This window comes from Mirounga angustirostris, unplaced genomic scaffold, assembly GCF_029215605.1.
Source record: "Mirounga angustirostris isolate CCGP_5_RB_7025 unplaced genomic scaffold, mMirAng1.0.hap1 SCAF_13, whole genome shotgun sequence".
In the NCBI taxonomy this organism is placed as follows: Eukaryota; Metazoa; Chordata; class Mammalia; order Carnivora; family Phocidae; genus Mirounga; species Mirounga angustirostris.
This window is the reverse complement of record NW_026991721.1, coordinates 8,657,636-8,680,233: the sequence shown is the minus strand read 5'-3', so window position 1 is coordinate 8,680,233 and position 22,598 is coordinate 8,657,636. Positions and strand designations below refer to the sequence as shown.

General features: G+C 49.3%; 1 long non-coding RNA gene across 1 annotated transcript; it reads left to right on the top strand.

The window, feature by feature from the left end:
* The first annotated feature begins 11,857 nt into the window (after positions 1-11,857).
* On the top strand, positions 11,858-14,547 carry LOC135362245 (uncharacterized). Its single transcript, XR_010406719.1, has 3 exons — positions 11,858-12,120; positions 12,311-12,494; positions 13,407-14,547. It is a non-coding gene; the product is annotated as an uncharacterized LOC135362245 (long non-coding RNA).
* The last annotated feature ends 8,051 nt before the right edge of the window (positions 14,548-22,598 follow it).

Here is a 22,598-nt window from a genome sequence, read left to right as displayed (position 1 = left end):
TTGGGCTCCCTGCTCGGCAGGGAGTCCGTTTCTCCCTCTGCCCCTCCCCCCACTCATGCTCTCTCTGTCTCTCAAATAAATAAGTAAAATCTTAAAAAAAAAAAAAAAAAGAAAGAAAGAAAGAAAGAAAAAAGAAACTGTGATTAAATTGGGTATTAAGCCCCGGTTTGGGAACTCTGTCTAAGTGACACCACTGTGGTCCTTTTTTAACAACCTCAATAAACCCAACTTAAAAAAAATAGACTAGTCCGGAGGGGCGCCTAGCTGGCTCAGTCAGAAGAGCATACAACTCTTGATCTTGGGATCATGAGTTCGAACCCCACATTGGGTGTAGAGATTACTTAAATAAATAAACACTTAAAAAAAAAAGATTAGTCCGTGGAAAGTAAGAACATGATAGCCATTCAGAACTAGTTCAATTAATTAGTGTATGAAATGATTAGAGAAAGAACCTTGCTTTCATTACTTAGATATTAAAGACACTCTATTAAAAGGGACGGTGAAGCTGAAATACATTCGAAAGCAATCTCCTGGACCAAGACACAAACACTTTCAAAGTAAGATCACCTACTTCCACCTGCAACTACTCTCTGACTGCACATTCCAGACTTCTGGGGAATTCTTAAAACATGCTCGTTCCTGGTCCCCATCCCAGAGCCATGAAATCAGAATGTCTGGGTGTGGGGTCTGTGCATCAGAATATTTTAAGAGCTCCCAGGAGATTCTGACATGCAGCCAGGATTGAGAATGACTATTTCAGGCCTTGAAGACTCTGGAAATTTCCATACCCTTTGACATATGAAATTGCTCCAGGAAAGAAGACGCCTCAGGCAGGGCCAGCACAGCCCTTGATAGGGACTAGTGACCAGACCGCTGAGAGCTAGGCTTGAGGGATGGGACCCAGGCTATGGGAGGGCGGGGTAGAGGGGAGGATAAAGTAGCAATGCCAGAGAAGGTGGGGACACCCCAAATTAGGGAGGCAAGACCCTAGTACAAACCAAGAGCAGGAGGAAGAGTGGAGAAAGTGCCAGACTCAAGGTGATAGGACCTATGCTCATGAGGCTCAGGTAGACCCCGGGACCTCTCTGAGCTTCAGCTCTCTCCAGTGTAGAAGAGGGATGGTAAGTCATTGCTCTGATCACCCCAAAGGACTGTGAGGCTCATATGTAAGCAGCCCTGTCCATTTTCCATCACTCTCCCACACACTTCATTCGTGTAAAAACCCCTGTGATGCAGACAGGATAAGGAGAAAGCCAGGCAGACTGGCCCAGGAACTTATCAGAGGTCGCAGAGCTGAGCTGGGGGTGCCAAAGTCAGAATGAGCTCTCCCTGTCTCCTGGTCAGTGCAGGCTTTCGGGGCTCTCTGCTGACTATCCCCCTGAACATGCCCCTGAAGCATACAGAGGTCAAATCCCACTGCTCCACGAGCTTAGACGTCACGGCTTTGGGCCAATTCAGCATGCATGTTCGCATGGAAAGTTATGGGCAGTTACATCAACCCAGCGGGATGGTGGTGAGTTTATGAGTCAAAATTACTTAAAATGCCTCGTACTGAGTTGGAACTCAATGAATGGTGGCTCTTGCTGGAAATGTGAGAGATACTATGCTGCCCCCCATGTTGCCAGCGCCCCCTCCCCCAGCACGAGCAGAACCCTAGGAGATGGGGCCTCACACCCAAAGCGTCTCACCTGTGGGGACCGTATCTCAGATGGGTGATGAAGTGCTCACCATCGCTTTCCAGATGGGTGGATGCCCTCCATTCAACGATCTTCTTCACAGAACTGATGACCTCATCCACACGCCGGGCCTGTGTGGTAGTCGGGGGGTTTGTTGACCCGGTTGCTTTAGGATGTGAAGAACTTACTGGGAATCACAGACAGACACACTCTCGACTCCGGGGGGAATCGCTGTGGTGCCAGGAGTCGGAAGCAGGACTCACAAATTCTGAAGGGCCCGCTCTCTCCGTGGAGCCAGGCTGACACTGTGCGGACTGTTTTGCAAAGAAGTTCTGTTTGGGACCCATGCGAGGGCTTGCCAAAAAAAAATGCACTTCAATTGATGTACAACAAATGCCTGCCATCCTATAAAGAATAAGGTTCCAGAGTCTTTTATTTCCAAAAAATCCAAGGTGCTCAATAGGCAAGAACACTGTATTACGAGTCAGTAGGCACACACTCATGTGTCTAAACCCAAGGGCTGATGTTTAAGCAGAAGATCTTTCCCCGCTTGCAGGGGCCACATTCCCGTCTCCCATGTGGATAGCCCGGTGCTCATAGTCACTCCGAAAAATCTCAAGCAGGTCGCCGGGTCTGGCGTTTGGCCTGCTCCATCCGTGCACGGGGAGAGCAGCGAGGTGCGAGCACTTGTCACATGAGGTATGCCCGGCCCCACTGTCCCTCTCAGACGGCTCCCTTTGTGCAGATGCCAGACACTGGAGTCTGGGAAAAATGACCCGCTCTCCCACCCCTGAGTCATGGAAAAGGAGGGGGTGTCCCGGGAGTACACGTTCATTCAGATGTGTGTTCACACACATGTTCCTGTGTGTGGCCGTGTTTCTGCACGCATGTTGTCACGACACCATATGTCCCAGCATCTTCCCAACACGTCCCAGCACCACAGCCAGCCAAGACAACATTGGGAAGTCCATGCTGAGCCCCTTCCCTCCTTGCAGACTGACCACAAGCCAGCACCCCCTGCTCATGATGTCCATGACCATGTCGAGGCCCCTCCTTAGATCCTCTCCTGGCCTCGGGATGCCTTTCTGTCTTGGCTGATGTCCTGACAGCCAGCTTGGCCAGGGAGCAAGATCTCTAGGAAGAAGCATTATCCCGCCTTGTTCAGAGGCAGGAATCTGGGCTCCCGGAAGATGGTGATTTGCTCAAGGTCACTTGTGTGAAAAAGCTGAGCTGGGTCTCCCCTCTGCCCACATCTCCCACTAGTGGCCCCATGGCCCTGCCTTCCATACCCCTTTCCTTATTGTCAGTGTCCGACCCAGAACACCCCAGCTGCAAGGATCAATGCCTTTTCTGTTCCTCTTCTTCTGTGTTCCTGATCTGGAGAATGACATCCAGCACCCCAACCCCTCATTCCAGGCTACGCAATCCCAAAAGAGGGCCATCCTAAATCCACCATTTCCCTCACACGCCCCTTCCCTCGAACCCACCTCCACCTCCACCCCCGGCATCTGTGTTCAGCCACAAAGTCCAGTCAATGCTAACTCTAGAAGTTTCCCCTGAATTTTCCTCCTCATCCATTTCCTACCCTTCAACTTGGTTCAGGGCAGCCCCCGTCCCTGCCTCCGTGACCCCCACAGCCTCTTGACCAGCCTCCCTGGCCTCCTGTCCTTGCTACCCCACATCCAGTCTCCCCGAGACCCACTGTGGCCTTCCCAAAGGGCACATCTGGCCATGAACTTCCCCTGGCCTCAGGGCATAGGGCATGCACATTGGGCAGCTCACAGGCCCTCCAACCAGCCCTTCCTCAGCCCTCCTCACCCTCCCTGCCTTCTGGCCCCAGGCTGACTGGCTTGCCCTTCTCCTCACCACAGAGCTGGCCCCTGCCTCTGATCCTCTGCACATCTGGCTGTCTCGGTCACAATCACCTTCCCCACCTCTCCTTTCTTCTTCTCCCCCACACAGACATCCCTCTCTGAGCAGCTGCTCTCAGGGCCCCAGCCTGGCTCAGCTGCCACCTCCCTCTGCATGGATCCTGTCCTGCTGGGATTCCCCGTGTCTGTCTGCACCTCCCTGTGGGCTCTGAGCTCCACTGGGGCAGGATCCTGTGTGCTGCCCAGCTCCTTCCTCCTCGGGATCCGGTGAAGGGCCTGGCCTGGAATGGGGGCAGAGGACATCCACATGGAAGAGGGGCTGGAGGGTCAGCGGGGCCAGGACCCGGGGCCCAGCGACTCCCTTCTCTCTGCCAGGGTATGGCAAGCGTAGGGATGGTCTTCAGCGGTACACCACTGAACTGAAACCAAGCCTGCCTGCAACTTCGATGACACAATGGGTGGGGGGGGTGGCTGCTGGGACTGGGTTCTTCACAGCCTGGGCAAGACTGGTCTGCAACTGAGAGCAAAGACGGTGAAAGGAAGGAGAGGGACAGAAGTGCTGCTGTGGGAGTGAGAAGCTCCAAACCCTGGCCAGGAGCAGAGGAAGGCAGGGTGGGGATTAGTTCACCTTCCTTAGCCCTAAGGCTTCCCCCCACAGAGGCTCCTCTGCGAGCTGAGTGTGAGCAAGCTGGGCCCCCACGGCCCAGACAGACACAGCTTCTAGAACAAGGACCCAGCTCCCTTCACGTATCACTCACCGTGCCTCCCCCTCCCTACACACCAGGCATGCAACCGAGCCCTGTGGACACAGACAAGACAGAGCCCTTCGGCAAAGACCTCAAAGCCCCCCAGCGAAAGCAGGCTTTCATATAATAATGGAATTTTCACACGAGTTTTCAAAACAGCAGCTGGTGCCCACTCTCCCCAAGACCAGCAAAGCAGACTGAGGGAGGCAACCCACCATAGATTTTTCCCTTATAAGCAGGAGGACTCGGCATAGACATCATGAAGCAGAGACTGAGCGAGTCTGGTACCTGCTGGTCTCCTGCCCCACCTTCTAGATAAACTCCAAGAATCTCGCTTTTGAGATTCATTCTGCCCAGCTCAGAGTCGATCGTGCACTAACCAAGCAGTGAACAAAACTCTGAAGCCTAAGAAATGACCATGATGGACAATCACACAGGGACCCCCTGGCACAGAGAAGCAGAAGAGAAATGGTGCCCCTGGGCTGCCATCCCTGGCCCCAGGGAGGGCTACTGTTGAAACCAGCACAGCATCCCTGACTCCCACCTGAGGGTTTCATCAGCTTTGCAGTGCTAACAAAAAAACTGGGGGAGCCCAGGGGCTTAGCACAACAAACACTTAGTTCTTCCCATAACCTGGGGACTGGGAGTCAGCTGAGATTCTTCTGGGCTCAGCTGAGTTTGCCTTGTCGACTTCAGGCCTCTACCATCTGGGTTTCATGCCGGTATCCCGGCTGAAGGAGCAGCCTCTAGCTGGGACATGTCTTCCTTGCGACAAAGGGCACAAGAGCTGAAGAAGCTGAGCGTAGCCACACACTCTCGTTCAAAACTTCTGCTCAATTTGGTACAGCCACTTTGGAAAACAGTGTGGAGGTGCCTCACAAAAGTAAAAATAGAGCTACCCTATGACCCAGCAATTGCACTACTGGGCATTTACCCCAAAGACACAGATGTAGTGAAAAGAAGGGCCATATGCACCCCAATGTTCATAGCAGCAATGTCCGCAATAGCCAAACTGTGGAAATAGCCGAGATGTCCTTCAACAGATGAATGGATAAAGAAGATGTGGTCCATATATACAATGGAATACCAGCCATCAGAAAAGATGAATACCCAACTTTTACATCAACATGGATGGGACTGGAGGAGATTATGCTAAGCGAAATAAGTCAAGCAGAGAAAGTCAATTATCATATGGTTTCACTTATTTGTGGAACATAAGGAATAGCATGGAGGACATTAGGAGAAGGAAGGGAAAAATGAAGGGGGGGAAATCAGAGGGAGAGATGAACTATGAGAGACTATGGACTCTGAGAAACAAACTGAGGGTTTTAGAGGGGAGGGGGGAGAGGGGAAGGGTTAGCCTGGCGATGGGTATTAAGGAGGGCACATAATGCATGGAGCACTGGGTGTTATATGCAAACAATGAATCATGGAACACTACATCAAAAACTAATGATGTATTGTGTGGTGACTAACATAACATAATAAAAAAAATAAATGTGCGTTTCAAACTCTAAAAGAAAAAAAAAATAATAAAACTTTTGCTCAGATGTGGGAACTGACCTGTGTGCTCCTTTGCTCCCCTTGGCCACAGCAGATCCCATGACCAAGCCAGAAGTCAGTGAGGAACATGGACAAGTCACATGATAATGGCAGGGAGGTATAATCTATTACTGTGAGGGAGCATAATGGGAGAAAAAATAATCCCATCTACCGCAAGGACATTCTTTCCACGGCCCTTCAGGAACTGAACTCTCAGGAGGTATTTGGCTAGAAGGGACTGGAGAGTGACTGGTGGAAGCACCACATCCACAGCAAAAACACAGATGCATCTAGGTTAGGTTCCTTGGGGCACAAAGTATACACTGCATTCACTGGAACATCTTTAGCTAAAAGTAACAAAGTTAAACTACAATGGATTCAGCAGGGAGGAAATATTACTACTTGGCCCCTCGAGAGCTGCTGGGAGCCTGGGTCTTGACCCAGGGAACATTCCTTGACAGAATTCCAGGCTGGAGCTCCCATCTCCCGTGAGATCTGATTCCCCAACCTACCGCTGCTATTTGGAAAAGAAAAGATTGGATTCCAACTCTTGTATTTATTTTTTTTTCATGTCTGGAATGTCCATTTCATTCGAAGGCATCAGGAGCAGTGAGGGAGAAGCAAGAGGGCTCTGTCCCTCCACCCCCACCCCTTACCTGGCCAGATCCCCTGTCTGTGCTGAGGGCCCACCCCGTGGAGAGGAAGGGGGTCGGCACCTGCGAGGGGCCTGCTGTGGCCCCAGAACCATCTCTGTGAGCGGGAGCCTGGCCCCCACTGTGGCAAATCAGCTGGGCTGTCACCTTCCTGCGCACTTCTTGGGTTTCAGTTGCCACCTAATGCTAACCATGGAAATGTCTGCATGTCTTCGTGTGAGCCACTTCCCCAGGCCTCACCCTCAGCTGATAATGAAGCAAACCTCAGACCGAATTCCATCGTACACCAAGGCATTTATGAAACATGTGTTCACCAAGGAGGCACAGAGCCCCTCATCCAGCCTGCTCCGATGCTGGAGGTGCCAGCCCCTGGACGCTCACCTGCGTGGCTCACGCTTACGTGTGTGACTCTTGACCTCAGATCAGGTCTGGATCTCAGGGTTGGAGTTTGAGCCCTGCTTTGGGATCCATGCTGGGTGTGGAGTCTACTTTCAAAAGGAAAGTTTCCTATGTAGTAGTGATTAAAGAGTGTCTAAAGGAAACTGAAAACAAAACTGTGACCTTTGGTATAAAAGTCCGTCCACACGCAGGAGAACAGCAGATTCCACCATGACTGAGATAAGTCCCTTTTTTTATTTTTGCATAACTTTCTATTTGCAGTTCTCCAGCAGTAGGCCACCCCCCTCTCATAAAGGCCTCCGTGTGGGTTCCTGGTGTTGGGCACTCTGAACTCCAGAGTTTGGAAAGGCTTTAGAAGGGTGTTATGGAAAAGTCTTGTTGTTTCAAAGTCCCTTTTCCTGCAGGACAGTGCGGGCTTCGGGCCCACTGAGCCTCCCCTGTCCTCTGGCTCAGCTCCCGGGGAAGGAGCTGGGGTGGGGTGGGAGCTTTGCCTGCCTGAGCTGGGAAGCATCTGGTGTGTGGGCCGAGGGGGGGGTCCCAGGACTTGGGAAGTGAGGGGATCCCCAATGTGCCTGTCTCCCTTGCTGGGCAGGAGTTCAGTGCCTGCTCAGCTCTCTCCTCCTCTCTCCTCTTCCCTCCTTGGCATCTGTCCTGCCTCGGTAAGTATGCTTCCATTCCAGCCTTCTGACTCTGATCTCCCTTCCTGTCAGCCCTGATGTGCAGATTCACACGGTCCAGGCGGGGGCAGGCCGGCTGCGTGGTTGGGGTGCACTGAAGGGGAATGAGTTGAATCATGCAATTCGAGGAAATGAGGCCATTCTGGGAAAGAGCGGCGCACTCTGCACTCACCTGATCCACTGGGGTGGACCGATGGCCTGCTTGCTGCCAAAACAAATCTGCCTGTTGTTGCCTGGGCAGCCTCTCCTTCTCCGGGCGGGGCCCGGGGTCACATTTTACTGCCACCAGCCACTGTGCAGGGTGTCTGGGCCTGACCTTAGTTAGACATTGAACCTCAGAGTGACAAATACCATTTCGGGTTTTTTTGTTTGTTTATATATAGTTTTTTATTAACTAAAATGTATTATTTTGGGGGCGCCTGGGTGGCTCAGTCGGTTAAGCCTCTGCCTTCGGCTCAGTTCATGGTCCCAGGGTCCTGGGATCAAGCCCCATATCAGGCTCCCTGCTCAGCAGGAAGCCTGCTTCTCCCACTGCCACTCCCCCTGCTTGTGTTCCTGCTCTCGCTATCTCTCTCTCTGTCAAATAAATAAATAAAATCTTTAAAAAAAATAAAAAAATAAAATGTATTCTTTTTTTCAGGGGTACAAGTCTGTGATTCATCAATCTTACACAACTCACCGCACTCACCATAGCACATACTCCCCCAATGTCCATCACCCAGCCACCCCATCCCTGCCACTCCCCTCCACTCCAGCAACCAGCAGTTTGTTTCCTGAGATTAAGAGTCTCTTATGGTTTGTCTCCCTCTCTGGTTTCATCTTGTTTCATTTTCTCCTCTCTTCCCCTATGATCCTCTGTCTTGTTTCTCAAATTCCTCATATCAGTGAGATCCTATGATAATTATCTTCTCTGATTGACTTATTTTGCTTAGCACAATACCCTCTAGTTCCATCCACGTTGTTGCAAATGGCAAGATTTCATTTTTTTGATGGCTGCATAATATTCCATTGTATATATATACCACCTCTTCTTTATCCATTCATCTGTTGGATGGACATCTAGGCTCTTTCCATAGTTTGGCTATTGTGGACATTGCTGCTATAAATATTAGGGTGCATGTGCCCCTTCAGATCACTACATTTATCTATGGGGTAAATACCCAGTAGTGTAATTGCTGGGTCATAGGGTAGCTCTATTTTCAACATTTTGAGGAACCTCCATACTGTTTTCCAGAGTGAAAAATCCCCTTGATTCCAACGTGGAGATCATCCCTGAGCCTGCCGTGCCCTGGCTGGCTGAGTCATGGCACCGCTTACCCTCCAGCCCCTCTTCCATGTGGATGTCCTCTGCCCCCATTCCAGGCCAGGCCCTTCACCGGATCCTGGGAAGGAAGGAGCTAGGCAGCACACAGGATCCTGCCCCAGTGGAGCTCAGAGCCCACAGGGAGGTGCAGACAGACACAGGGAATCCCAGCAGGACGTGATCCATGCAGGGGGAGGTGGCAGCTGAGCCAGGCTGGGGCCCTGAGAGCAGCTGCTCAGAGAGGGATGTCTGTGTGGGGGAGAAGAAGAAAGGAGAGGTGGGGAAGGTGACTGTGACTGAGACAGCCAGATGTGCAGAGGATCAGAAGCAGGGGCCAGCTCTATGGTGAGGAGAAGGGCAAGCCAGTCAGCCTGGAGCCAGAGGGCAGGGAGGGTGAGGTGGGCTGAGGAAGGGCTGGTTGGAGAGCCTTTGAGCTGCCCAAGGTGCATGCCCTATGCCCTGAGGCCAGGGGAAGTTCATGGCCAGATGTGCCCTTTGGGAAGGCCACAGTGGGTCTTGGGGAGACTGGGTGTGGGGTAGCATGCACAGATGGCCTGGTGGGAGTGTGGGGGGGGTGCAGTCAAGAGGGCTGGGGACCTGGCTGGCTAACTTGGAAGAGCATGCAACTCTTGATCTCAGGGTGGTGAGTCAAGCCCCATGTTGGGTTGGAGATTACTAGAATAAATAAAATTAAAAAAAAAAAAAAAAGCTGTGAAGTCTCAGAGTCAGCCCCGAAGACTGCCTGATGAATTCAGAGAATGAGAAGGTGATGAATTCAGGAGAAACTCCCAGGATCAGTGTTGGTTTTTGGATATTGGCATGACAAAGAGAGCTAAGGAAAGCTGACCCCTGGTCTTTGATTAGGTGGCCTGCAATGAGTTATAGAGGTTTGTGGTTTGCTGAGAGCAGGCACAGAAAGGGAGAGAAACTGAAACAGTCTCAAATCAGAGGTTGTGGCCCCCTGGTGTGGGGGTGGGGGGCACTGAGGAGCAGGAAAGAGGTGTGGAGGGGGAGAGAGGCAGGACCAAATCAGGGGGAGAAGAGGCAGCTCAGCGCTGCCCAGCTGAGTGTTCTTGGCCAAGCCCCTCTCTCTCTGATCTTCGGTTGCCCACCTGAATAATAGGGTGATGCTTCCTTCCCCTGGGGCTTCTGGAAAAGTGCCCACTGAGGCCTGCCATGTGCATGCTGGGAGCAAGCCCCCTCAGGGCAGAAGCTGCCCCGCTCTCCAGAGCTTCAGGTCCCCGGGTGATGCCGTCAGCCAATGTCTCTCAGGTTGGCATCTCCAAGGGTGGGTGTCCTGGGGCTGGAAGGGCCAGCATCTGAGGAGGATCAGGTACCTGGTGCAGCCATGGACAATGAGGGCCAAGAGGTGTGATAAGGACTGGCGAAGGGTAGAGAAGCTGGTGACTCTCCTCCCTGACTGCTGGGGAGGGTCTGAGGCTCCCAGGCTCAGCGAAGGGGTTTCCATGCAGGTGGTCATGTCTGCAGGCTCGGGAGCAGGTGTACAATGCACCTGCACATGCTTGCTCACAGCCTCAGTGTGCACATGAGTACGCACAACACATACACACAAACCCAACATATACACATACACAGATGTGTGCATAACAATGCCCAACACACAAGCGAAAACCCCATACACAACACAACAGCTGTGCACATGAGTATACCCGACATGCACATGCAAACCCAACATATACAGCACATGCTGATGTGCATGTTCAGGGAACACAACACACAGACACACATGTACCACATGTACATATACACACATGTGCTCCCTCACACATATCCCATACAACTGGAGCGTGTGCACATACATACATAATAATATGCACACACTGAACCAATCTCCACTCTCCCATTCCACAAGGACCTTTTCTCTAGGCTTCTAGCCCCTGGTTATGCAGAATCTCTAAAGTGACAGCAGGATGAGGACCCCACAGGGGCCAGGAGTTCCCTCCCACTGCAGGCTCTCACCAGGTGATGAACATCACCCAGTGGGGTCCCCAGGCCAAGCTGCAGGGCCCCAGCTGGGCACTCTACTGTTGCCTAGAAGCCCGCCTACACCATTTTGGGTTTTTGTGTTGCAGTTTTGTGAAGAACCCAAACCTGGAGACCTGATCCAGATTTTCCGCATTGGCTATGAGCACTGGGCCATCTATGTGGGAGACGGTTATGTGATCCATCTGACTTCTCCAAGTAAGCACTGTTGGAAATATTATTTTCAAAATATTTGTTACCATCATGAGAACAATTAGAAGAAAATGCTGAGCAAGGGAAAACTGAGTTGGTTACTCCCTGAGCTTGCTTGAGCAGACCATACATCCATATCCCACTGGGTAATCGAGTGGAGTCCCATAGGTCTGGAGGCAGGGAAGGCAAGTAGAATGCACATTCCAAGGACAAGGAGGGGATGAGGAGCCTCTGATTTCTGGGGTCCAGCTCACGGATCACCAGCAGTCACATCCTCTGGATGACCTCCCCCAACAGCAATATTTTGATTATAAAATAGAGATAATATTTACCTCAAAAGTTAAAAGGTGATGAAGTAATATATGGAAAGTAGACAGTTTGTGAAACGCAGTGGATACCAAAATAAATTTGATCTCTTTCTGAAATGTACGAGTGCACAAAAATTGCACAAATAGTAAACGACTATCATTGTTTATGATAGCAAAAGTTTTGAACAACCTAAGTGTTCAATGATAGGGCTTGATCAAATAGATGATCTACATTCATGGGATGGAATACAATGACATTGGCATAAGCAATCATGACATTAACTGACTTAAAAAAATATTCACAGCTCGTTCAGTAAAAAGAACAAAATCTGTGACTCCTCCAATCACATTTGTGAAAAGACAAACAGCAAGACCTCAGTAGTGTACTCCCTTGGTTCTCCTTATGTTCTTCCCCTTCTCCCTCCCTGTCTCGCCTTCCCCTGCAGCTCCCGATGACCGTGGTGGTGTCTCTGATTCTAGGTGAGTACCTGGGGGCTGGCTCTGGCATCATCTTTTCCATTCTGAGCAACAGAGTGGTGGTGAGACAGGAGCTCCTTCAGGAAGTGATGGGGAGCTGCCACCATAGGGTCAACAACCTCTTGGACTACAAGTGCAGACCACGGCCTTTGAAGCTGATCACCTACTCTGCGAAGGAGAAGATTGGTCAGGAGATGAAGTACAGTGTTCTGGGCAGGAGCTCTGAGGACTTTGTCACCAACCTGAGATATGGCGAGCCCAACAGCAGGCAGGTAAGGCCCTCTTTGAGACAATCCTTTCTCCTGGAGGTCCCCTTGGGGTGGCAGTGACCAAGCTGTGCAGCCAGAGGGGAGAATCACCATGACCCACTGGCTGGGAGTCAGGATGTCTGAGCTCAAATCTTCAATCAGCTTCTGATCCACTGGGGGTCTGTGGACAAGTCACTCCCTCCCTGGGCCTCAGTTTCCCCATGTGCAGGAGGAGGAGTTGGATGGAGGACCCCTGGAGGCCTGCCGGTCTGACCTTCTAGGATCCATCACCTGTAGGATCCACCATAAAGGCAGCTCTTGATGCCCCCAAAGGATGTCAGAAAGAGTGTGGGCCAAGCCAGCACCAGGACAGATCTAAGGTCCCAGAGAGCACTCAGGTAAGGGATGCTCAAGGTCCATGGGCCTATGTATGAGCTCAAGGATTCATTTATGGAAGATCTGGGGCACAGCTTCCCCACCCACCCCTTCTGGCTCCCACATTTGTTGTCCCCCAAACACACAGCTAATAAGTGGCAGAGGCAAGATTCCAACCCCAGCTGTCCTTCTCTAGAGTCTCTGCTCCCTACCGCCGTACTAAAGCACCTGCAGGGCTCCAGGCCCAGGAGATTGGGTGGATGGAGGCCCCTGGATGAGATGAGGATGAGGATGAGGATGGGAGCAGCAGGTTTGAGGAGGGAAATGAAGATTTTGGATGTGGTTGGCGATGGGTGACCATTAGAGCTCCTGGTGGCGATATTGAGTAGCAGTTGGACCTAGGAGTCTGGAGTTCAGGGTTGAGGTGGGGCTGGAGATAGAAATTTCCAGGCTGCAGTGCACAGTGCATAGTGAACCCAATATGCTTCCTGTGGCCATGGTTTCCTGAAGTTTCTCCTCAGCTTCTGCCACAGCCCCTCCCTCCACAGGTCTGTAGTGTAGCCCACCCTGCAGAGCAGTTCCCAGGCTCAGCCCCAGAGCTCTGCCCCACCCAGAAACAAAGCACAACCCCTCCTCCCTTCCCACCCTGAGTCAGGAACAAATGCAATCACCCCATCAGCTCACAAAAAAGGATCCCATCCGCCCATCCCACTAGTTGTCAGGAGAAGCCCAGACAAGACCACCACTAAGAGGCCTCCTCAACTTACAGGTCTCCTAGGAAGTAGGTCCCCTGTAACCCAGCCAGCATCTTCCTAGGAGAGGACTCTGGGCTGGCAGCTTGGAGGGAGAATGAGTGTAGCCCCCAGGCCCTTGGGAGGGAGGGAGAACCTGTCTGCACTTGCTGTGGATGCTGACCATGGGCTATTCACTTTCAGGTGGCATATGCCCTGACTGGAGGAGGGGCGACCCTGGCAATGAGCCTTCTAGGCATTGTTGGATACTTTCTTTTGAAGAGCTAATCCCCAAACCAGTGACAGCCTGAAGGAACCCCAAATCCTGCAGCTGCAGAGACCAGTGCAGACACCCCTGGGCTCCGCTGTCTGCGAGACCCTCACCCTCGGGCCACCTAGGTTCTGTCTCTCCCTTTCCCTTTCTCACTGGCTGAAGGATGGGCTAATTGTACCAAGACCAAAGAATCAGTAAGTGTATCTTCAGGAAGGACTTCCACCGTAGTTTTCTAGACTTCTGAACCAGAAAGGAAGAAAGGAACATTAATTTGGCACCTGTTGGGTTCTCCCAGCAATTTCTAGCTGAGTGACCTTGGGAAAAGCTCTTGACTCTCAGAGCTTGGGTCCCACCTTCTCTGGGATGGGGGTAATGATCCACTTCCCACTGATGTTGTCAGGATTAAGTAAGGTCATGTGGAGAAGTCACCCCCCATGATGTCTGGTGCCTAGCTAGTATTCCGTGGATTGTCTACATCCTTCCACCAAGACTCACCATTGTTGTCATGACACATCATTCATTTTACTGTTGGGGTGCCAAAAAAAATCCAGACCCAACCACTGAATTCTGTCCCACTGTAGCCACACCACCTGGTGCTTGAACCCCGTGACTCTGCGTACGCAGTTCCCAACGTCTTCCCAAGCACCTCCTTCGCTCAGCCCTCTTTTAGCTTTCTTTGTCAACTCCAAGTCTGGTGCTCATCGTCTGTGACTACCAGATGGAAGTATATGCACTTTCCCTGCCTAAATTGCCAGGGTTCAAGCTGCCCCTAGGTTGAATGCTGAACATTAGCCACCTTGACTTTTAGGGCAGTGAAATACTGTGCATGAGGCTCTAATGATGGGTACGTGTCATTACACATTTGTCCAGACCCACAGAAACACTGAAAGTGGACCCAAAGGTGAACTGTGGACTTTGGGGCATTATGATGTGTCCGTGTGGGGTCATCAATTGTAACAACAATGGATCCTCTGCTGAGGGATGTTGATAGTGGGGGAGGCTGTGCATGAGGCGAGCAAGGGGTGTCCAGGAACTCTCTGTACCTTCCTCCCAATTGTGCTGGGAAGCTAAAATGGCTCTAAAAGATAAAGTCTTTTGAAAAAATTAGCCACCTCTGAATATCCCTCTGTTCTTTCGCGGCAAGCCTTTCATGTGGTCTCAGAAGTGCCAAGTCCCCATGATCTCAGGCTTGCTCAGCCAGCCTCTGCCACCAGTGACCCTACTGAATGGCTGCTCCATTTGGCCATCCTTCATGGTGGCCGCTACACCCACTCCCTGTCAGGCTTGAGGCTTAAGGATGTCACCCTCCCTGGGCTGTACCTTCCCAAGCGTGTGAAAGCTGATGGGTCCCTTAATCCCCCAGTGCAAGAGAGACCAGGCTGGAACCAACTCATCACAAGACTCCCCTGAAAACTCAGGGCTATCTGGGGTGACTGAGACATAGGAGGACAAATGAACTCTCAGGGCTGCCAGCTGGCTGGATGTACCACAGAACCATCCTCCAGGGGAATGACCCTATGCTGCCCAAGGTGAGGTGACAGGTGCTCAGAGGAGCCACTTGCCAGGTGACACCAGTGCTCAGAGAACCAGGCTGCCCTCAGCAGTCCCTCTGCTGTGGGAAAGGGCCATTGTCCCACCTCCCTATGGTGAGTCACCTAGAGAGCTGCCCAGAACATCACCAGACAGTCCCCTCATCTCTCTATAGGTTTTGTGGGATGTCCCCTTAATCCCCATCTGTTTCTATCCTCCTGTCCTGGTACCTGGAATTTGCCATAGTGAATTCAGTTTTTTAGCCTTTGCCTTTCCAGACAACATTTGCTTTCAATCTCCTTTCAATCCATTGGTATCTTAGTAAAAAGTAGTCCATGGTGGCTTTCAGTTCTCTGGTAGGACCTGGAAGAAATGGGACTTAGGATGGGCCAAGTCTTGGTGTGAGGGTTGTGTAGCCTGGAACCAGGGTTGTTGGGAGGGAGGGAGGGTGTTCTTTGAAACAAATGGTCAGGATGGGGAGGCAGTAGAGAGTTAGGAAGGAGGAATGCTAAAGAGGGAGGTGGGGAACTTGAAGACAAGCTCTCCTGTTTCCCTGAGAACCCCTTCCATCCTACATGGCAGGAGGGTTGGTCCTACCCTGGGGGCTTCAGGAAGGCAAGGGACTAGAAGGCTCTTTGCCCACCCTCGGGGATGCTGGTCAGGAAAGGAGGCAGGAGGCCTGGGTTGTGAGGATCCCCTCAGCCCTTCCTCTCGGCCAGACCCTCAGGGCAAATGTTGGCACCATCAGCCTGCTCTCTCTGTTTGCTTTGCTCTCTGGGCTACTCTAGTGGGCCCCCTTCCTTGAGACTTTTCCAGAAAAGGGTCATGCTCAGTCCCTATGCACACTCTCCTGGTGCCTGAAAAACAAAAGAGAGAGAGGCCAATTTTTTCCCAAGAACTCCCCAGGAGTAGCCGACTTTCTAATCAGGAAAGCACACACCAGGGGCAGTAGGCTGGCATTCTGCCTGAAAGACGAGGCTACATAAACTATCTTCATTTCTGATCACCAGATGTTTTCTAACTAGCACACTGAATATTGAAAATGATTTTTCCTTGGAAAAATTAAGGACATGATCATCAGCCTAATAGGGGCTAGAAATGATTTCTCATTGGTGAAACGAGGCTATTCATAAGATGGGAAGTGGCTAGGGGCACCTGGGTGGCTCAGTTGGTTAAACGACTGCCTTCGGCTCAGGTCACGATCCTGGAGTCCCAGGATCGAGTCCCGCATCGGGCTCCCTGCTCGGCGGGGAGTCTGCTTCTCCCTCTGACCCTCCCCCCTCTCATGTTCTCTCTCTCATTCTCTCTCTCTCTCAAATAAATAAATAAAATCTTTTTTTAAAAAAATTAAAAAAAAAAAAGATGGGAAGTGACTAAAATACTTTTGACCCACCCCAGAGTTGTAGGAGCACAGTGTGAGAGAGAAGCCCGGGGCCTGTTTCTTTAGGGATGGCACCTGAAGCTTGATCCCTCAACTTGCCCATGCCCAGTCTCTGGGGGGATTTCTGGTTGCCTGATGCGGACTATGGGGGCACCTAGACCCTGCCCTGGGTGAGTCTTTCACACAAGCTGAGGTCCACAGTACCTAATATGACCGAGGATGGTGTCTGCATTCTGCTTTCAGAGCAGGCTGGATGAGGGGCTCTGTGCCTCGTTGACGAACACATCTTTCATAAATGCCTTGGTGTACGATGGAATTCGGTCTGAGGTTTGCTTCATTATCAGCTGAGGGTGAGGCCTGGGGAAGTGGCTCACACGAAGACACGCAGACATTTCCATGGTTACCATTAGGTGCCAACTGAAACCCAAGAAGTATGCAGGAAGGTGACAGCTCAGCTGATTTGCCACAGTGGGGGCCAGGCTCCCGCTCACAGAGATGGTTCTGGGGCCACAGCAGGCCCCTCGCAGGTGCCGACCCCCTTCCTCTCCACGGGCTGGGCCCTCAGCACAGACAGGGGTACTGGCCAGGTAAGGGGTGGGGGTGGAGGGACAGAGCCCTCTTGCTTCTCCCTCACTGCTCCTGATGCCTTCGAATGAAATGGACATTCCAGACATGAAAAAAAAATAAATACAAGAGTTGGAATCCAATCTTTTCTTTTCCAAATAGCAGCGATAGGTTGGGGAATCAGATCTCACGGGAGATGGGAGCTCCAGCCTGGAATTCTGTCAAGGAATGTTCCCTGGGTCAAGACCCAGGCTCCCAGCAGCTCTCGAGGGGCCAAGATTCGTGCTGACCCACCCCCTCCCCGGGCGGCCCGGTCACCGGGGGTGCCGACCCTGCTTCGCTCGCCGGCAATTTCCCCCTGGTGAAACTTAACTCTGGGGCTGGGTTTGAGCCAGGTGACCCCGCCCCCTGGGGCAGAGCCGATTGGCCCAATGAGAGCACCTGACCCGTGGCAGCCAATCGGAAGGCTGAGCCGGGCGCAGCGCTGAGCCGGGTGCCGCGCTGAGCCGACCAGACTCTCCGGACCTGGACGCGGGGGACCGAGAGTGGTCCCCAGCGCGGAGAGGTGCAGCTGAGCTGACCCGACAAAACGGGCCACAGGAGGGGTGCGGGATCAGAGACTTGGGGGTCCGGGCAATCCCAAGGGGAGAGAGAGGAAGCAGGAGCCCTGGGCGCGAAAGCGAGCAGACAGGGGAAGGACGTGGAGAGCAGAGAGAGATACTAATCGTTCCTGGAAGGGAGAGGAGCAGGGAGGATGGGGTGCCTTCCCTCACTGGTGGCGGCCTCACGTTCATGGCCCAGAGTCTCCCACACAGTTCCAGCCGCTGGCGCCCCAGGCCCTGGCAGGCCCACGGTTCCTGTTCTTATGCATCACAGGTGTGTCTCCCCTCCCCCTCGTGTATCCTCACACCGCGAAGAAGAATGCAGGCCTCCAGGGGCGCCTGGGTGGTGGCCCAGGGGGTTAGGCTCCCGCTCTTGGTTTTGGCTCAGGTCATGATCTCAGAGTCGTGAGATCAAGGCGGCTCAGGCCCCATTTGGGCTCCATGCTGGGTGTGGAGCCTGCTTAGGATTCTCTCTCCTTCATCCACTCCCCCCCTCTCCGTGTGTGGGTTTGCTCTCTCTCTCTCAAAAAAACAAAAATAAACATACAGGCCTCCCAGAAGAAACGGGTGAAAAGCTGTGAATGGCTGGGGTGCACCTCAGTGTAGCCGGAGCCTGGATTAACTGCTCGGGCTGCTAGAAGGACATACCACCGACCAGGGGGCTTAAACAACAGACATTGATTTCTCTCATTTAGGTCTATAATCCGTTGAGTTCGTTGTTGTCTATGGTGTAAGAACGTGGTTCAGTTTCATTCTTTTCCATGTAGCTGACCAGTTTTCCCATCACCCATTTCTGAAGAGATTGTGTGTTTCCCGTTGCATAGCTTGCCTTTCTTGTCAAAAGTTAATTGATGATATAATGGTGGGTTTGTTTCTGGGCTTTCTGTCCTGTTCTTTTGATCTGTGTGTCTATTTTTTGTGCCAGTACCCTGCTGTTTTGATACCCATAGCTTTGTAGTATAACATGAAAACTGTAATTGTCATACCTCCTGCTTTTTCTTTTTCAGGATGGCTTAGGCTATTGTGGTCTTTTATGGTTCCTTACAAATTTTAGGATTGTTTGTTCTAGCTCTGGGAAAAAAGAAATGCTGTTGGTATTTTGCTAGGGATTGCATTAAATCTGGGGACTGCTTGGGCGTATGGACATTTTAACAGTGTTTGTTCTTCCAGTCCATGAGCATGGAATGTTTTCCATTTCCGTATGTCTTCCTGAATTTCATTCATAAGTGTTCTCTAGTTTTCAGAGTACAGATCTTTTACTTCTTTGGTTAGGTTTATTCCTAGGTATCTTATGGGTTTTGGTGCAATTGTAAGTGGGATTGATTCCTTGATTTCTCTTTCTTCTGCCTCATTGTTAGTGTATAGAAATGCAACGGACTTCTCTGTGCATTGATTTTGTATCCTGTGACTTTGCTGAATTCCTGTATCAGTTCTAGCAATTTTTTTTGGAGTCTTTGGGTTTTCTACATAGAGTATCATGTCCTCTGAAAAGAGTGAAAGATTGACTTCTCCTTTGCCAATATTGGTGCCTCTATTTCTTTTTGTTGTCTGATTGCTGAGGCTAGGACTTCCAATAATGTGTTGAATGGCGGTGGTGAGAGTGGACATCCCTGTCATGTTCCTGACTCTAGGGGGAAAGCTCTAAGTTTTTCCCCATTGAGGATGATATTCACTGTGGGTTTTTTACTATAGCTTTTATGTTGTGGTATACTCCCTCTATCCTACCACTGCAGAGAGTCTTTGTCAATAAAGGATGTTGTATTTTGTCAAATGCTTTTTCTGCATCTATTGAGAGGATCATATGGTTTTGTCCTTTCTTTTATTAACGTGGTGTATCACACTGATTGATTTGCAGATGTTGAACTACCCTTGCAGCCCAGGAATAAATCCCACTTGGTCATGGTGAATAATCCTTTGTTATTATTACTGTTAACAGTAATGTACTGTTGGATCCTATTGGCTAGGATTTATGTGAGAATTTTTGCATCCTTGTTCATCAGGGATATTGGTCTGTAATTCTCCTTTTTGGTGGGGTCTTTGTCTGGTTTGGGGATCAAGGTAATGCTGGCCTCCTAGAAAGAGTTTGGAAAATTTCCTTCCATTTCCATTTTTTGAAAGAGTATCAAAACAATAGGTATTAATTCTTCTTTAAATGTTTGGTAGAATTCCCTTGGGAAGCCATTTGCCCTGGGCTCTTGTTTGTTGGGAGATTTTTGATGACTGCTTCAATTTCCTTGCTGGTTATGGGTCTGTTCAGGTTTTCTATTTCTTCCTGGTTCAGTTTTGGTAGTTTATAGTCTCTAGGAATGCATCCATTTCTTCCAGATTGCCTAATTTGTAGGTATATAGTTGCTCATAATATTCTCTTATAATTGTTTGTATTTCTTTGGTGTTGGTTGTGATCTCTCCTCTTTCACTCATGATTTTATTTATTTGGGTCCTTTCTCTTTTCTTTTTGAGAAGTCTGGCTAGGGTTTATTAATATTATTAATTCTTTCAAAGAACCAGCTCCTAGTTTTGTTGATCTGTTCTACTGTTCTTTTGGTTTCTATTTCATTGATTTCCGCTCTGATCTTTATTATTTCTCTTCTCTTGCTGGGTTTAGGCTTTATTTGCTGTTCTTTCTCCAGCTCCTTTAGCTGTAAGCTTAGGATGTGTATTTGAGGGCTTTCTTCTTTCTCGAGAAAGGCTTGTATTGCTTCCCTTTTAGGACCACCTTTGCTGCATCCCAAAGATTTTGAACAGCTGTGTTTTCATTTCCATTTTCATTTCTTTCCATGAATTTTTTAAATTCTTCTTTAATTTCCTGGGTGACCCATTCATTCTTCAGTAGGAAGCTCTTTAGCCTTCATGCATTTGAGTTCTTTCCAATTTTCCTCTTGTGGTTGAGTTCCAGCTTCAAAGCACTATAGTCCAAAAATAGGCAGGGAATGATCCCAGTCTTTTGGTACTGGTTGAGACCTGATTTGTGACCCAGTATCTGGTCTATTCTGGAGAATGTTTTATGTGCACTCGAGAAGAATGTGTATTCTGCTGCTTTGGGATGGAATGTTCTGAATATACTGTGAAGTTGAATATACTGTGAAGTCCATCTGGTCCAGTGTGTCAGTGAAAGCCCTAGTTTCCTTGTTCATCTTCTGCTTAGATGATCTGTCCATTGCTGTGACTGGGGTGTTAGAGTTCCCTACTATTATTGTGTTATTATCCATCTGGTTCTTTGGTTTTGTTACTAATTGGCTTATATAATTGGCTGCTGCCAAGTAAGAGGCATAGATATTTACAATTGTTAGATCTTCTTGTTGGATAGACCTTTTAATTATGATATAGTGTCCTTCCTCATTCCTAATTACAGACTTTGGTTTGAAATCTAATTAATCTGATGTAAGGATTGCCATCACGGCTTTCTTCTGATCCATTAACATGATAAATGGTTTTCCACCCCTTCACGTTCCATCTAGAGTTGTCTTTGGGCCTAAAATGAGTCTCTTGCAGACAGCATATCTATGGGTTTGCTTTTTTATCCAATCTGTTACGTTCTGTCTTTTGATTGGGACATTTAGCCCATTTACATTCAGAGTAACTATTGAAAGATATGAATTTTGTGTCATTGTATTAACTGTAAAGTGGCAGTTCATGTAGATTGTCTCAACTCCTTTCTGGTCTTTGTTACTTTTGGGCTCTCTCTTTGCTCAAGGAATTCCCTTTAATATTCCTTGCAGGGCTAGTTTAGTGTTCACAAGTTCCTTTAGTTTTTGTTTCTCCTGGAAACTCTATCTCTCCTTCTATTCTGAATGACAGCCTTGCTGGACTGAGTCTTCTTGGCTGCATATTTTTCCCATTTAGCACCCTGAATATATCCTGCCAGTCCTTTCTAGCCTGCCAGGTCTGTGTGGATAGGTTTCTGCCAGCATTATGTTTCTACACTGGTAGGTTAAGGACCTTTTGTCCCAAACTGCTTTCATGATTTTCTCTTTATCTTTGAATTTGCATGCTTCACTAGTGTATGTCGAAGTGTTGTCCTATTCTTACTGATTTTGAGGGGGGTTCTCTGGCTTCCTGGACTTGATGTCTGTTTCTATTCAATTAGGGAAGTTCTCAGCTATAATTTGTTCAAAGAAACCTTCTGCCCCTCTCTCCTTCTCTTCGTCTTCTGGGACCCTTACTATCCGGATATTATTTCACTTATGGAATTACTAAGTTCTTGACATCTCCCTTCGAGATTCAGCAGTGGTCTTTTTCTCTTCTTTTCAGCTTCCTTGCTTTCCATCGTTTTATCCTCTATATCACTGACTGACTCTCTCTTCTGCCTCACTTATTCTCAATTTTGGAGCCTCTGTTTGGGACTGCATCTCCGCAATAGCATTTTTAATTTGGGCCTGACTAGATTTTAGTTCTTTGAATTCTACAGGAAGGGATTTTCTAGTGTCTTCTATGCTTTTTCAAGCCCAGCTAGTATCTCTATAATCTTTGTTTTAAGTTCTACTTCAGACATCTTATATCCATATTGATTAAATCCCTAGCAGTGAGTACTACCTCCTGTTCTGTCTTTTAGGGTGAATTTTTCTGTCTCATCATTTTGTCCAGAAAAGAATAGAAGAAAGAAAGAGAAAAGACAATAATAATAAAAACAACAGAAAGAAAAACAGACACAAAACAAAAGAAGGAAAAATCAAACAAGAAACAAAACAAAAAACTAGATATTGGGTGTGTTTTGGTCTGCTTGCTACAGGAAACTAGATCTTGAAATAGGAAAGAAAGCAAAACTTACAGATATCCATAAATAAAATAAAAAACAATGAAAAGAAACCAAAAATAAAATATAGAGATTGTATATATATAATAAAAACTTAAGAAGAATAAAAAAGTATTGAAAGAATAAGAAAATAGCTGAAAACATAACACTGAAGGACTAAGGAATAAAAATAATAATAAAAGACCCCATAAATGCTATATACTGTTTTCCCCAGGAGCTGAAGCTTTGCAGTTCTCTATGATGTGTAAACTTGGTGTTTGAGTGATGTTCCTGCTGGTCTCTGGGGGAGGCC